The sequence below is a fragment of the Mastomys coucha genome, unplaced genomic scaffold (assembly GCF_008632895.1).
Source record: "Mastomys coucha isolate ucsf_1 unplaced genomic scaffold, UCSF_Mcou_1 pScaffold14, whole genome shotgun sequence".
Lineage (NCBI taxonomy): Eukaryota > Metazoa > Chordata > Mammalia > Rodentia > Muridae > Mastomys > Mastomys coucha.
The window spans coordinates 26,375,079-26,393,334 of record NW_022196896.1 but is presented as its reverse complement, the minus strand read 5'-3'; positions in this window follow the sequence as shown (position 1 = coordinate 26,393,334).

The following is an 18,256-nucleotide window of genomic DNA, read 5'->3' as shown; positions in this document are numbered from 1 at the left end:
ATGTCTACACCTTATGTCTATCAGAGGCCTGAAGCCCACAGTGAAGAACTTGCTGGGTAAAACCGGGAATGGAGAAGCTCACACCCTAACCCCCACCCCGTGGAGGACCTTTGATTCCTGACTAATCGCTTAACACTATGAGTCACTCTGAATAAATGATGGTGTCTTCTAAACCGTGAGGCGAGTAGGCTCCTGTGGTGTTAAACTGAGGCACCAAGGCATACTGCGGAACCAAGGTTGCACCAGCAACTGGGCAAGAAACTAGGATCATGGTGTAGAGCACGTCCCTTCTTCTTTTGGGTGTTGGCTATGCAAAACATTATGCTTGGAGCTGGTCCATATTTCATGGCTGTCTCATTCAAACACAAATGAACAAGAGTCTCTCCAAAACAGACAGGCTTTTTCACTTTCCAAAGCTGTGGTCATCATGTGTGTGTGATAGGACAGGTGCATTAAAGCTCTCCGAGCGTTGGTAAAGGCTCCCTTGGGCTGCTCTGATTGCTTCCCTCTGTTTGCAGACATAACACTCAGCTTCTCCAAAACATGTCTGGTGACAGAAAGCAAATTTTGTGGGAAAAAAAATTATGAGGATGGTCAAACAAAGAGTTAACACAATGAAAACAAGAAAAAAAAAGGCAGTTTGAAATATTTTTACAACAGTCTACACTAGAGAGCCATGGAGGGGGGGGGAAGGCAATTTTAAGTGGTGCTCTTTTTAACATTAGGCTGTCTGCTTTTACAGGTGGCTAGTTTCAGTGAGATGGGAGGGAAAGGCTCTCACAGAGATGGTCTGCTGCAGAAAGACGACGCCCCCCACCCTCCTGCCCATGCATACAACATAATCACTCACAAAGTAGATACTAAAATAATGTCAGCAGCTGCCTGGCCTAAACTAATAAAACAGAGCGCATCGAGAGTTAGGTCAGAAAACCTGTCCTTAACTCACCCCCTTGGGCCTCAGCATTACAGTTTCTCTGGCCTGGAGTAGAGGAGCTCAAACCAAATGGCTTTTTGCACCTCCTTTTGCTGGTGTCAGAATGACACTGTTGATTTTTCCCCCCTCAAAGGGCCTGACTCGGTAAGTTTAAATGCCCTTTTCTTTCTCGCTCCTCACATGAAAGCTTTAATTAAGGCTGTCTCTGCAGAGCACCCACATCACTTAAGACAGCCATATGACCTTAGGTGGAACGTTGTCTGGGGCCCTAAGGAGAGGCAGATAGAAAGGCTAGATGGTCACACAGAACAGCAGCCATGGCTACTCATGTGGCGCCTGGTCTCTGTTTTCTGCCCTCCTTCCTCTACTGGGCTGTAGGCGCCGCCTCAATCATCCCTTCACAAGAGTGAAAGATCTCCAAAGCCATTCATCTTTGCTGATGAACTTTCTGTATTTCAAAATCTCTGTGTTGACCAGGTCATCATCTCTCAGGTCAGATCTGGAGAGTCAAGGGTCAAACCAAGCCTGTGATCCCAATTGCTTACTAAAAATTGAATGATAACTTCTAAAAAAAAATATAAGGTTAATAAAAGTTGTAGAAGACCAAGAAGAGAACTGGCCTGAAAACCAGGAAAGCGATGAGGCCACCCTGGCAAGTAGCAATGAGATTCTCCACATGTTGTAGAAGAACCTATGGCCCCATTCCTCACTTCTCTGCATAGTTTTTTCTCCACTAAAAAATACACCCTTACATTTTAGGGACAAATTCCATCTAGAATTAGTAACAACTAGACTCAAATTAATTTTTTTATTAATAACAAAATTAAATCAGACTAAAATTAAGATTTGTTATGTCATTTTATATGTTTAGGTATTTTGCCTGCATGGGCCTAGTGTGTCCACAGAGTCCCAAAGAGGGCGTCAGATTCTCTGGAACTGGAATGCCAGATGGTTTTGAGCCTCCACATGAAGGCTGGAAGTCAAGCCTAGGTCCTCTGGAAGAACTGTTGGTGCAACCTCATCATGTCTCCAGCCCCTTCGCTCCATTTTTAAGCCATTCTCAAATCTCCTGCAGAGTTACTTTTTGCTATTCAGTTGCAACTTAGTATTCTAATTTTGTCAATACCTTAGTACCACTTTTCACCAACATATACCTATTTAACTGCTTCCTTTTGGAAAGGCCTTAATCAGATACCCATTGCTGAGACCTAATTCCCCAGAATAAATCACTTAAATGGAAGACAGATTGGATTTGGCTCCAGTTTCAGACAGTCCAGTTCATGAGCAGGTGACTCCAGTGTTGTGCAGCCGTCAGCCTGCACAGTGACAGACAGTGTGCAGACTAAAGCTGCTCACAATCTGGCTGCTGGAGTATGGGTGGAGCTATAAGGCAGGAGGAAGCAGAAGGGGGCTAGGCCACAATATACCTCTCTGGGGAATGCTGTCTACAACCTGTCATCCAACTAGCTTCTTTCTCCTATCTGGAAATAAGCCCATCAGTTGGAAACTAAGTCTTTACCACATGAACTTTGGGAGACATTTAAGATCTAAATCACAACAGAAAGTTTCATTGCCTCTATAACTACTGCCGAAGATAAGCAAGTGTTACAAAATGCCCTTTAGGTTGCAATAGGAGAGACACAAAGAGCCACCACCATAAGAAGGGTTATGGGCAATTCGGAGCTAACCATGGATGATAACCAATGATTTTCTGAATTTATTGGAACAAGAAACCCTCTCTAGGAATAAAATTGACAAGCCTTTACAATTTTTTAATTTTAATTTTTTGAAGTATTTTAAATGGGCAAGTTGACAGTGAGCAACAGGGATGACTTTAAAAGCCACCTAATCTGTCTTGGTACAACACATCCAGCTCTGAAAGTTGGAGCTGTGAAGGGAATATCAGCTTGGATTTTCTGTAATAGCAACAATAGTAATAGTCCACACTTTTGAGTGCTCAAATGTAGTTTACATATATTGTCTACTGATTTTGAGTTATTAAGTTTAAGATAAATATATGTCATTCAAATTTTAGTTAGGAACTACTTAATATTTTTACATTGAGGAAGATAGTGAACCAAGTAAACTCCAACAGACTGTTTTGAAAAATAAAATATCTCACTAATATATGAAAAATGTAGTATTCCCACTAAACTCGAAACTCCAATTTTAACTATATTAATACAAAATATTTATATATATTTAAATAATAAATTCCACAAAATCAGGATGATCAGCCAGAAGCTTGTGGGCCATTAGTCTCCAGTACACAGCAGGACAGTGGAAGCAAGAGAAGTCCTTCCCCACAATGTGGAAGGAAAGAGCCCTCTCCTGAAAGTTGGCCTCTGCTGCTTCCACCTGTACACCATGGCAAGATCTCTCTCTCTCTCTCTCTCTCTCTCTCTCTCTCTCTCTCTCTCTCTCTCTCTCCCTCATGAATAAATATTTGCAAAAAATGAATCAGATTGACTTGTGCTGACACAGACTCTGTCAGCTTACAACTGTCCTTCCACAGGGCTGCAAGTTCTAGGAGGCTCTCCTTATCTTGATCTCTACAGTGTCCATAGGCATAGAAAATATTACATAATTCCATAAAACTTTACTGAATGAAGAAATGAAATGGAGAAACTCTACATGTATATCAAAAGAGAAGCAACTATAAACAAACTATAGTTACTGCTTGTCTCTTGTAGAGGAATGCTAATCTAGTAACATGGCTGCTCTGGTAAGGGATCATATCCTAATATGGCTGCTCTGCTAAGGGATCATATCCTAACATGGCTGCTCTGCTAAGGGATCATATCCTAACATGGCTGCTCTGCTAAGGGATCATATCCTAACAAAGTCCTTCCAAGTCTATGTGACCTGGCTGGAATGTAGACACGCCTTCAGTATGCACCTTTAATCCCAAGCAATAGAGGTAAAGTTAGTTTGGAAAAGGAAGCAGCCATGTTTTAAATAATGTCTAACTGAGGGACAGACAAAGTGCTGAATCAGAGAAAGATTTGACAGAATGAGTCAGAGATAGGATAGGCCCAACTCTCACTAGAACAAGACTAGAAAGAGAGGTGACTTAAGAGAGCTGCACACACTAACACAGAGTTATGTTTAAAAACAGTTTTTAATGGTACAATTTTACATAGACAGATTGAAAAGAGAGTAAGCTAGATATAGGTGAAGAACTCAGAATGAACCAGAGAGTGAGGAGAACCCAGAAGATTAGAAAAAATTGCCAGAGTTAGTTTGAGGCCAAGCAGAGGCATTCAGTCAGCAGCCGAGAGAAGAGAGTTAAAATCAGTCAGCTTGGAGAGGAGTTTGGGCCAGAACAGCTGAACTGAACCAGCCAACCCCAAGTTCAGAAAGCACTAGAAAGGGTGAATTTATTCAGTAGTAAGCCTCCGAATGAAACAGACATTTATAGTTTCTGCCTAGATTTGGGGGTATATTGTCATATAATGTACCATTTTCTATTCTTTAAAGATTTTATATTAAAAATGATATTTATTCCCATTCAGAGCAATGAAAATCTAATTGAATGTATGAACACAACTATGCAAAAATATATATGGCTATAGATGGAGACTAGGAAGAAATATGAAGAAATAGAAATGGATAATGCTTTAGGTTAGTGTGGCTATTCATTTGTTGTTAAATGTATATCACAATGACAAATGCATTCTAAATGTCATTAAGGTTTATGTTTCAAAATATTTTAGTCATTCTCAAATATTTTAAGAAATACTTTCAAAGACATACAAGATATATTTTATAAAATTTTACTATAAGAATCTTCCGCTGGGCAATGGTGGTGCACGCCTTTAATCCCAGCACTTGGGAGGCAGAGGCAGGCAGATTTCTGAGTTTGAGGCCAGCCTGGTCTACAGAGTGAGTTCCAGGACAACCAGGGCTATACAGGGAAACACGGTCTTGAAAAACCAAAATAAATAAATAAATAATAAAAAAATAAAAAGAATCTTCCTGTTAGATTTCATAATGCAAAACTTTTATTGTGAACATCATAGCCACTCAACATGTTTTAGACAATATTAAAAACAAATATAAAAACATAATTTAGGGGACTAGAGAGGTGGTCTAGTGGTTAAGAGAAATGGCTGTTCTTCCAGAGGACCTGGGTTCAATTCCTAGCACCCAAATGGCAGCTCATAACTGTCTGTAACTCCAGTTCCAGGGGATCTGGCATTCTCACACAGTGATATACACAAGCAAAACAACTATGCACATAAACTAAAAATAAAGAAAAGAAAATTTGGGGAAAAAAGTACTATCTATAGAAACACCTTGCTATTTGAAGATGACCCCCTCATTTATAATTCTAGTATCTAGACAGAGATTAAATTAAACTCCAGAGAGGATGAAGTCAGAAACTACCATTATATGACTGGATAAATCTCAGAAAGTGAGCTAAGATCATGTCATGCCCATCCCATCCCACAGAGAATGAGTTTCCCCTTTCATGGATATGCACTGCTTTAGTGCTTCCCTTGACGGTGGGAGCCACAGGGAAGGCAACTCTGCGATCTCATTGCTCGTTTTCCCTCTTTCCCGGTGCTAAGGATAGAGCTTGGCACAATGTGAGTGAGTAAATTAGTTTTAAATACATGAATCATCTTTTAACATGTGACATTTAAAAGAGAATAGAATGAGATGATAGCAAAAGATGGAGTGAGGGAAGTACACAGGGAGAAAGAAAAGATGAGGAGATAAAATGAAGTAAAGAAATATTAAAATCAAAGAAAGTGCTGCAATTGAGTCTGAATCTTGCTTTCTGTAGTCTCTACTTCTCCAGGTCCCAGCCGTCAGCACGAAGTCATGCACACACAGGGTCTCTCTGCAAGGCTGATTTCAGTAGCAGCTCTGGTAACACTTTCAGAATTTATTAGCTTCTGGGGGGAAAAAGGATGACACTTGAAGAGAGAGCCTATAACAACATTTATTCTGGACCTTGATCTAGTCTGCAGTTACACATCTGGGGAGGGAGCAAGTCAAAAGGCCCAACTCAGTCTTGCCATTGCAGCAAATGGCAGATGGCTTTATAACAATGTGAGCAAAAAACAGACAAGACATCCTTGAGCCCAAACTGTTATGTTTTTAGCAGGTAATAAAATATGAGATAAGTCATGGCCAGACTGAATGAGAATGTGCCACAAACCAATAAAGAAAATATCTAATAAAAAAAGACTTATTAACCATGAGAGAGTATACTATCCCAGGATGCAAGGTTGATTCAAAATACAAAACTAAGACTAGAAGGAACCTCCTTCAATCTGTTAGAAGATTTCTATGAATTACCTGATGGAAAATTTTTTCCTAAGACAAGACTAAAGACAAAATATGTTTTCATCATTTCTATAGGAAATGAAAGAAATCCAGATAAAAAAGAATGTGTCCCAGCAACCACATGGTGGCTCACAGCCACGCGTAATGAGATCTGACGCCCTCTTCTGGTGCATCTGAAGACAGCTACAGTGAATTACGCCAGAGCGAGTGGGGCCGGCAGAGGTCCTGAGTTCAATTCCCAGCAGCCACACACATGGTGGCTCATGGCCATCTATACAGGCACTGTGTGTACTCATACACATAAAATAAATGAAATAAATCTTTAAAAAAAAGAATGTGAATGCATAACTATTTGCAAAAAAAAAAAAAAAAAAAAAAAAAAAAAAAAACAATTAAACAGTCCAAAACGTTTTTTTTTCTGTTTGTTCTATTTCAAAGATGAGAGCATACCAGTAAACAAGAAGGGTAGGAAAAATCTGAAACCTCATTTCTTAAGACTTTTGGTTCTTCATGCAATTTTATCTCTCTCAAAGATCCTTGGCAAATCCATTTTTGACGGGGAAAAGCAAAATCAGCACTCCTGCTGTAGGCGTGGTTCTTAGATCAGCCTGACAGAGCTGAAGGGAGACATACTATGGAACCACAAAACACACTCATCTTGGAGCTGCAAGCATGTGTATGCTTGAGATGGACAGAATAGTTTGGCTTTGTTCAAGGGATTAGAATGAAATGATGCTGTGCATTAGGAGTTCCCATAATGGTCCTTCCAAGTAAATCCAAACCTGTGTATTCTGCTTTTCCAGTCTTGTCCTCTGTTTTCTACCTACATGGATCTTAGAGTTTTATTGCTGTGCAGAGACACCATGACCAAGGCAACTCTTATTGAGGAAAGCATTTAATTAGGGATGGTTTACAGTTTCAGAGGTCCACTTCAATATTATTAGGGCAGGAAGTGAGGCAGTGTCCAGCACACATGGTCCCAGAATAGCAGAGAGTTCAACATCATGATCTGAAGGCAAGCAGAAGGAGATGGTCCTCTGCAGGCAGCCAGGAGGAAAGTCTCTTCTGCCCTGGGTGGAGCTTAAGCATAGGCCCTCAAAACCCAACCCCAAGGTGATGTGCTTCCTCCAAAAAGGCCACATCTAATAGTGCCACTTCCCTTGGACCAAGGCATTACAGGTCTTCAGAGGAAGCCATGTAATTCCTACTGTACAACTTTGAACTTCTCTCCTCTCCCAGCCTGTTTTCAGGCATGCCTCAAGACCTCATTCATGAAAGATCTTCACTCTGGCTCCTTTCCCACATTGCCCCAACTTCCCAAACTTCTTCCTCTGTGGTCTCAGCTAAAGAACTGTCCACTGTAGTTTTGTCTTCTGTTTATGTTTATTTACATTTCTTTATTTTACCATTTCTTAAGGGTTGCAATACCTTATTTCATTCCCAGTACTTAAGTAATACAAGGGATAAAGGACACATTTTACAGAGGTAGTTTATATAAACTACATTGGAAAGTCTGGGCCTAGCAATCCACAGGAAAATAGCCTTCTATCACCTCAGCTCCTGAGATGAGACAAATACTTAGGCAAATTGGAAAAATGGCTCAGCATTCAAGAAATCGTGTTGCTCTTGCAAAGAACTCAGGTTCAATTGATCACAGCACCCACAAGATAGCTAGCAACTGTGTCTAACTCAAGTTTCAGGGGATTTGATGTCTGCCTCTGGCCTCCACATGCGTTGTACACAAACATTAATGTAGGCAAAATACCTTTATACATAAAATAACTCCAGAATAGAAACAGGACTTTCAGAGAAAGAAAAAGCAATTTGAGTAAATAAGTAAAGAGGTAAGACTAGTAATATGTAAATAAGTTAATCTAAAAAAGAAAACAAAACCTACTCAGGGGTATCTGAAATCCAGCAAAATAGCCATATAAACACTGACAAGGCAGTGTGAAAATCCAAGGGTTTCTGGCATGGAGCACCATGGCTCTACAGACTACAGTGGACACAGAGAGCAGAGGATTTGAGGGATAGTCCAGTATATAAAAAAAATAGCCCAGCGTGGCCCCCTGGTCTCAGGTGAAATAACACATGCAGTGTAATCGAATTCGGTCATGAGCTGGAAAAGAATAATTGCATCTTTGTGCTCACCTTTTCAGCTGCAAGATGAGTCTGTGTAAGGATGAAGTGTGTCACTGGGGCAAATGCAGTAGTGCCTGCATGGAGATAGGCTGTGAGTTCCGTAGCTCAGCCAGAGTCAAACTCCAGCGTCACAGTGGCTGTGCAGCACACAGAATCCTGCTGGAGCACCTCTCTCCCACACCGGATTCTTTTCTACTTGCTCTCTTTGCGATAGTATGAAGTTAAGTTGTGGGATGTGTTCTATCCCTGGAAGGATTCTATGATTTCTGGGGAGCATGATGAGAAATGCTCCCAGTCAGTGGGAATGCTCTCTGTCCCGCTAATGTATAAACTGAATTTGGGGCAGCCACAGCTGACATGAATTGAATGAGGCTCTGCACCACCTCAAAATGAGTTTATGTTTACACTTTTTTTGTGAGATTTCTTTTAAATGGTTTGAAATGACCTAGAGGAAATTGTGTAATGGTTATGAAGATATATGCTAGAAACTTCACCAGGAGCCACAATTGTCCTGTTAGAGGGCCGCACCCGAGTAAAGCTTCTCTCATTTATTTACAAAATATGTTTTAAATAAGCGACAGTTCTGGTGATGACTGAAGGATTGGTTCAGACCAGCCCACTTGGCACGGACAGTCAGAACCTTTTCTTGTCCTCCTTGACACGGGCCACCAAAGCTTCTTGAGAAGCAGTAGAAAGAAGACTGGGGGAGATGTGATCTTTAAAGATTCAGTTTTAAGCCTTCTCCCCGAGAGTTCCACAGTGTATGTGGGAACAAGGATAAGGTCCCGGGCAGAGAAGTTAAGCAAGTATGGAGAAGTCAGAGACTGGACTCTGGATTGCCGGCTGGCACAGCTGAGAGTGGAGTTGGGGGAGGTGTGTGCTAGGAAGGAGGTAGTCACAGAGAAAGAAGCATATATCTGAGTGAAACTTCCTCTCAAATTCTTAACCGACTCAGACGCACTGTGCTAGATGAGACTCCAAGGAGAGAGCACAGAGAGGCTTGTGCAGGTAAAGAGCAGAGTTGGGGGTTAAGTTCTACAAAGCCGGAGTCTTGCTTTCAATTAAAACCTCATGTCTTTGATATAAGAACTATTTCCCATAACAAATGGCTATATCATTTTGAGAAAAAGCAGAACCAAAGTAAGCCTTTCTTGATAAAGCCCTAACACCAAACCTCTACAGAAGTGAGATAATCCGTCAGTAATTTAGCATTTGCTAAAACTCAACATGCCGAAGGAAAGAAATGATGAAGCCCAGAACATCTACAGCATGTCACTTTTTTCACTGTTGCCAATGTCGGAAGCCGGGAAATCAAGCATCTCAGACTGGTCTCAGCCACTGAGTGCCTTCCTGGCTCTCAGGCTCCTTTCCTTCCTTTGAGAGATGGTCTCACTAGGTCGCCGGCAGTGGCTTGAATTTGCAATCCTCCTGTTAATCCCTCTCCAGTAGCTGGTATATGTTAGCATGTCCATCTGTGAAATATGTTTTAAAATAAAGCAGAAAAATAGAAGTTGTTTATTATCACACAAACTCGTACAAACACACACACACACACACACACACAAGAAAAGTGACCTTTATGTCAAAAAAAAAAAGATGTATGACTTTGGGAGGTGACTCCCATAGAACAAATGCAGTCATTAAAAGCTTTAAATTATTTTCAGTAAATGTGTTAAGGAATTTAAGGAAAGTATTGGCTTAATAGTTTAGAGATAGGGAATTTTAGACAATTCAGAGATGACAACCCAACACAGAACAAATTGAAGATCTTACTACTGAAACAAAAACAAAAACCTAACAGGTTTACTCCAGGGATTAGTGGCAGATCAGAAGCTGCACCAAACAATCAAAGCATACAACGAAAAACAGTAAGAGAGAAAGTTTTGATAAGCTTGATTGATTATGTCAAGCAAACGTGTGAATAATTAAAACCTCAAGACACTAGAAAAAAAGTAAGGTAGAAACATATTTTAAACTTCCCAACATTTGGTAAAATAAAAAAAAAGCCCTGATAAAGGAAGGAAGATAAATTCCAAGCAAGATGAATGCAAGGGAAAACATAAGTTATAAATTGACCATAAATTCAAGATATAAAAAAACACTTAAAATCAATTTAAAAATCATGATAAAAAATGATAAGAATTGACTGACTTCTCCAAAGAGATTATAGACCCCAGGGGACAGTGGTACAATAATAGCCTTTAAATTTTGAAGGAAAAATTATTATTAAAATACATAAAGTAAACCCATTAAAAATATATTTCAAAGATTAAACTTGAGGTTAGCAATATATACTAGTGGCATTACACTTAGTGAGAATAACGTACTGAGTTCAACATCCAACACTGCAAAAAATAATAATTAACACCAGGCAGTGGTGGTGCATGCTTTTAATCTCAGCACTTGGAGGCAGAGGCAGGCAGATTTCTGAGTTCGAGGCCAGCCTGGTCTACAGAGTGAGTTCCAGGACAGCCAGGGCTACACAGAGAAACCCTGTCTCGAAAAACCAAAATAATAATAATAATAATAATAATAATAATAATAATAATAATAATAATAATAAATGATTAATGGAAATTTTAGATAAAAGAAAGTAGAGAATTGACACTTCTAGTTCTGTAATTAGAAGCAAATAATACCAGCTGAAAAGCAAATGTGTGGAGAAAGTAGAAACATTGAAAATAGCCAAGTGTGTAAATAATATACTTGGTTTTTTTAAATGTTTTTGGAAAGCATTGAATTCTAAACCCAAAATAATAATAGTGCATTGTGGTGTGACAGAACAATAATAAAGGGTGACAAAGGTCACAGGGCTATATCCTTTTAAGGTAATGACAACTTAGATTAGGCAGGTCTACATCCATTTAATATAGTATATTAAATGCAGGATTCATGTTTAACACCACCTAGAAGAAACATGTAAGAACACACATAATCCAATGAGTTATCCCTAGATGGAGAATAAAGGAGGTTAAATGATACTGAAATATGTTTGGTTATTCTGAAAGAAAGCAAGAAAGGAGGAACCAAGAAATAAAGAATAAGTGAGACCAATAACAAAATGACGGAATTACCCCAATCATGTATATTCCTATGTACCTTCACCCACATGTACACACATGCATGCACATGCATGTTCCATGCAGAAATAAATAAAAAAATCTTGAGATGGGTTATCGTGATCAGCGTGGAGCATAAATCCAACAAGAGGTGTTCATATAGGAGAAAAGAGGGGGCAACCTTGTGTGGAGATGGCAGTTGCAAAGCAAAGAGCACAGAGGGAAAAGAATCGTGAGACAAGCTCTCCTGGCAAGCGCACGGACATAATGACCTCTTCCAAACCCTTGACTTTGATCTCCAGGTCCCCAGACATCTGAGCGAATATGCTGCTGTTATTTTTAAGACCTCTCAGCTGTGGTGCTTCATTAGAAGCCACTGTACCTGGATGCTGTATTCTAGGGTGTTCTAGTTTCTATCTTAATGAACCCCCAAAGCTTTTGGTTGCCAGACTGTGGCACTATTAGAAGGTTATGAAAGCTCAGGGGATAGAGCACAACGGGAAGGAGCTAGGCGACTGGAGGATGTCATTAATGGGTCCATTAAGACTCTGGTCCTGGCTCTTCTGTTTTCTGGACACCATGAAGTGAGCAGCTTGCTCTTTCATACACTCTGCCATAAAGTTCTGCCTCATCACAGGACCAAAGTACAAGGACGGAATCAACTATAAACTCTGCGACCGTGAACCAAAAATCAATCCTTCCTCATGAAAAGCTGGCTAACTTTGTTGTCACAGTGATGAAACGTTAATTACTACATGGTGTCCTCATATGTTTCCCACACTCACCTACTGCCCCTATGACAGTGAGTCCAAATATAAACTGTGACTGCAAAGACCCTAAGCAGCTGGCACTAGATAATCTCTGCTAAAGCAGAAATTGGAACCATTCATCTCATTTTGCATTATTTTTACTGTAAAGGCAGAAATTTAACAATATAACAAGATAATGTTATGAGGAATTGACTCTTTCATAATACCATTACTTTACAATAATCACGTCATATAGATATGGGCTTCTAACTATACACACATATGTGCATATACATTGATATAGGAAAATCATATGCACTTAAAGTAAGAGGCATACCACCCTGGATTTTTCTAGTAATGGGTTCTTCAAAGATAGAAACCAAGCTGGATTTGTTGCATCTTTTGAATCCCGATTCTGAGGAGAAGTAATTTTACATATTTCATATAAAGAGCAGATCTGAGTTTTGGTCTGATTCAGTGAGAAGAGATAGTGACTATTGTGTGGACATAGTATATATGGAATGGTTCAGGCATTTAAAATACTAAAGAACAGCACAGGTCCAAGTTGACCCACTTTTGTGTAAAAAAAAAGTTCAGCTCAAAATAAAATTAGGAAGCAATTGCTAATTAGGAAATTCTGGAGTATGTCAACGGTAAGCTTTCTTCAACCTGTGAGTACCCAGCCACCATCTTGTTTTTGTTCTTGTCAACCAGTTGTGAAATGCAAGGAGAAAGGTTCTGTCAGAATTTTTCCAAAAGGATGAGCATAAAAAGACAATAACATAGAAAATGTAAGGAATGAGAGAAGTAATTTGGGGAAAAATTATAAAACACATCATTGTCCTCGATATTCAGGTCAAAGTTCGTTGATTTTATATCTTATTTGTTTATACAATGACCTTTACAAACAAAAGCACTGTATTTTTAGTGGTTATAGTGTACACTTGCTTGGGGATTTCTTTCATTTTCAATTTTAACTTAATTGTCTTTGTCAGCTCCCTCCACATACTGGCATTTTATTGTCTATACATTTATAGACCTATCGACTGTCATATGTTCTGACCTTGGGTATGTGTCCCAAGTCGATTCAGCAAACCCTGTTGCCTTGGCTGGAAATAGAGGTTCTTTTCTACCATTCTGGCTTCAACCCCTAGCATACTACCATCCTCTGTGCCTATGTTCACAAAGATGTGTAATTTTTGCTTTTCTTCAAGTTTTTTAGTTTGACAGATTTTAACTTCCCTGTGAGCTAAGTGATAAATTTTGAAGAACTTTTCTGTAGTACAGTTGAGTTGAATAAGTGCAAGTCTTCCACTGTCAGGTCAGGAGAAGCTGTATACGCTAAGACTGCCTTGAGATTGTCATGTCACCTAATATCTTTAATTTTTGTTGATATTCCTTGAGCACTTAGAAAAAACTCTTCTTGTTTTTTCAGAATTTAATATCCAATTAATATCTGTTAATTAGACTTATCCAGCTTATTTTGAAATCAAGGTCTCCTATGTTGCTTTCCATCAAGTTGACTGGTTATGGAATGAAATGACTATCAACTTCTATACATTCTGTTCATTGCTCTTTCAGTGTCTTCTTTCTGTGTTTTACTAATGTTGATACCATGGTATTTGGTACATAGATCCTAACTACTGATTTATAAAATACCTTCCTTCATGTGTAATAATTCTGGCCTACATTTAATGTAATCTATCGACTATTGATTTAAAAAAAAAACTTTAAGGGAATGGGAAAAAAGATAATCTTGACATAAAATTTTGCATTTTCTGGTGTTCCTACCACTGTCCAAAGCAGATGTTGATTGTATTTGCTGATTGTATTTTCCTCTCTGATCCTTAGAAGTGTAGCCTAAATAAATCCCCAACTGTAGCCTTTCAATCTGTCTAATGAAAGGAGTCAGCTGTCTGGCTGGAATCTGAAGTCCCCTGTGGCCTGATGTGATTATTCTGTGACTTATCCCAGAATCCACAGTGCTTCTGCCACCACCGAGACCAGGCCTTCCTGAAGTAGTCATTCCCCATAGCAATGAATCAAAGAGTCAACATCAACTATTGTGTAAGCCAGACCCATAGCCACTGGTGTCGGGTAGTTCTTGGCCTAAATACCCCTTTTCTTACTTTACAGCTTAGAAGTCTGCTGTCTGACTTCTTCTGGCTCTCCCGTTAGGCTTGAAAACATTGACATTGGTCCCTGAGAACACTTGTCAACACTCTCAGAAAAATCAGGCTGCACTTCGTGAAAGGAATGAAATAAAAGGTGACCCCATCTTCTTGTCATTAATTCCATAATACAATAACTACTATTTTGGAACAATGGTCTTATGCCAGAAAGTGTGCTAAAGGATTAACTGACACAATCTCACTTAGTCCTCACATTGACCCTGTGGACTGTCCCCATTTTACAAAAGGAAGAAAAGAATGCAGTTTTGAGATTTGTGGGCACAGCAGAGCTAATAAGGGCCAAGGGAGGGGTAAATCCTTTTCACTTTAGAAATCTGTCTAACTACCACTCAGTACTGCTTCGCCACTGAGCCAAGGACCACGTGAAGCTAAGCACGTCCTCTTGTTTTCCACTATCCTTATCCAGGCACACTAATGGCTTTGAATATCTGACCCTAGAAAGAAGCAGCAGATAAGGGGCCTTGCCACAATATATCTTTGGTCTAAAGGAAATTTAAAGGTGGCATTGCTACTTAGCATGATACTGGCAAGCATCTTGAGTTTCCTGGGAAAGTTTCCACGTTGCTTAGTACTTAACGAACATCCTCGCATTCTAAAAGCCTTCATTATCTTTGACTTTCTCATATGATGCATATTTCTCTAAACTTTTTAGCCTGGCTTCAGTTGTTTATTTAGGTTACCTCACCTTGAATTATGGAAATTCTATAGATGGCCCACACTGTGTTGCTACACATTGGTGTTTGACACCATGTAACATCCCAACAGGGCAATTGATATCTGGCTTTTCTCATGTACATGGTGTTTTAATCCTCCGCATTAGTCTTTCTTTGCACATTTGTGGAAGCTGTTTGATAATGAAAGCAAAACTGAAGCATTCATTTCCTCTATAAATACTTATGCACTGGCCTCTGACTGTTAGCCAGCCTCCCTACCAATACCCCGTTAGAAATCATCCCTTGTACAATCAGCTACTATCATGTGATAACCTCTTAGGGTTAATAGTACAGATGTAAGATCTCCAAGTTCCTGATGGGAATACTTCACATCCTAAGTATGTTTTCCCTTGAAAATGACATCACCATAGGGATACATTTTTAAAATATTTGCCTTTCATTTTACAAAAATTTTCCGCATAAATATAAAGAAAGGAGTACTCTTAACCTCAATCAAAATATTTCCTAGCCCACGAATGATATAAAAATAAAATAACTTTCTAAGTAATTTCATCTAGACAATTGGTGCAGAGAGGCAACAATCAGGCTAGAAACAATCAGGACAAAGATGGAATTTTACGACTTTTATATCTAATTCTAATGCTATAAAAGCTGAAGGTAAATCATTTTTGCTTTGAAAATAGATTTTATCCTTCTTAGTTGAAGCATAGAGATGAGTCAAGTTAGATGAAAACGTACTCAGAAACAGAGCAATGGAAACACAGCAGTTAAGATTCTTAATCCACAAGTGTCCTCCACCTGCCAGTGCTCTATGCCAGATGCCATGTAGATAGCTCTGTAACTACTTCCTTAGTCTGACTGGGCAGCCTGAATGAGAGCAGTTTCCCCTTGAGTATCAGAAATTGACCCTGTGAGAGAAACAGTACCATTGACAGCCGAGTTTCTGAATTCCAGTTCCAGGGAAAATACAATATGAAATGTTCGTGTGTGTGTATTCCAAGGTAAAAATTTCTTGCAGTATAAAGAGAGCAGAGACAGACAGGAAAGCCTCTGGAAGTTTATAAGTACCTTTTTGATAGTTATTTACATGACCTATGCATTAGTTACATAATCCCTGCAACAAAACACCTAGGAAAGCAATTAAGGGAAAGGACTTACTTTAGCTCAATTTCATGAGATAAAAACCTGGGTTAATTCATTTTAGTAGCAATGGATCTTGCCACGGTGGCAGGATCATGTGGCAGCTTGCTCACATCTCCATGGCCAACCAGGAAACAGAAATGACAAGTCACACCCAGAACTGGGCTATAAGCCTCAAAGTCTGCCCCAAATGTCTTAGTTCCTCCTGCTAAGCCCCATCTTCTAAAGGTTCCCTAGCAGTGCCACCAACTGGGAACAAAATATTTAAGTACCCTAGCCTCTAGCTTCCGTCACATTCTAACCTTGCCCCTACAGGCTTAAGGCCATGCAAAATGCAAAATGCAAAATACATTCGGATCAACTTCAAAAGTCTCTGTAGTTTTCCAGTTCCAAAACTGTCCAAAAGTCTCTTCTAAGATTCAAGGTAATCTCTTAACTGTGAGTGCCTACAATTTGTTTTTAATACAAATTAAAGCACACACAAATTCTGTGTGCTTCTAACACAGAAATTAAACACATTCCAAAAGCAAGAAGTGGGGATCTATCAAGGAAGGTCTGAACGCATCAGTACAAACATCAAGCTTAGCCACTCATTGACCAGCTTGGTGATGGCACCAAAGCGCAGACTTGCTTAGGAATCCCTGCCTTCCAGGTGTGCTACCCATAGCCCATATAGCCTCCTTCTTGTTCATCCTCAATTGTGTTTATATAAGGAGTGTCCTTCTGACACTCCTGTTCTAATTCTAAACCTTCCATTTATCCATCTAAAATCCCTTTCTTTTGCCTGAATAAAAGACCCTTGAGTATTTCCTGTAGAGAGAACATCAAGATTATTAGAGTGACTAATAATCTTGATCAGTTCTGAAAATATGCTCAATTTTCTTCCACCTTTAAAGAAGACTTTTCCTTTGCCCCCCTGTTTGAACCTTTAAAGAAAGATCACTTCTTTATCTTCTGGTTTTAATTGGATCTCCGGAGAAGTCAGATATAAATTACTTCCATTTCTCAGAAATCACCCTGATTTTAGTGTCTTCATAGTCAATGAGTGTGCAGTGTTTGAGGTATTCGATTGTAGAAGTCAGATGATTCTGTGTCTGCACATGGTTATTTACATCATTTATACTGCTAAAGGTTTGCTGAGTCTCTTGAATGTGTGAAATAGTGGGTTTTATTTTTCTAATATTAAAGAAATGCTTAGTCATTGCCATTTGACGTTCTCTGTCTCCTCTCATTTTGAAATGCCATTCTTACATATATTTGAATGTTTCCTATTTGTCTTTTATATAATAGTTTTTCCATTCTTTCTTGTTGTGTTTCAGTTTGTATTGACCTGACTTTCAGGTCAATAATTCCTTTCATCTGCCGTGCCCAAGCTGTTGCTAAACCCATTCACTCAGTTTTCATGTAGCTCTCATTATCATCTCAAAGAAATTTTTCCCTCTCTAAAACTGTAGTTTGTCTTCATGATGCATAGGTTTCACTACATTTGTATGCTTATAATTTACCTGAGTTCTCAGGGTGCTGTTATTGTTGTTGTTGTTGTTGTTGTTGTTGTTTTGCACATATTGGATCCCTATACCCTATGCATCTTCAGTTACCTACAGCACAAGTTTTTTGAGATGTTGTTTTTTTAAAATAATTTATTTAATTTTATTTTATATGCATGGTGTGAGGGTGTCAGATTTCTTGGTCGGGAGTTAAAGACAGTTGTGAGCTGCCATGTGGGTGATGAGAATTGAACCCCCAGTCCTTTGGAAGAGCAGACACTGCTCTTAACCAATGAACCATCTCTCCACCATGAATGACATTATTTTTTTATTAATGTGAAAACTGAAACATTATGGCTTATCCAATATGTAATAAATATTTGTTGAGTATTATTGTATACTTTAAAAAATATGTTTCAATGTGGCTAATAAAAAAACTGACTGTGGTGGCTTACTATCCTAGGGTTTCTCCTGCTCATTTAGGAGACTCTGGACGTAGGTAGTTTGTGATAGTGTTTCAAAGCTCAGTACTGACACCTCTGAAATCCATTGAGCTTTTTCTGAATGTGTCTCATCTCTCA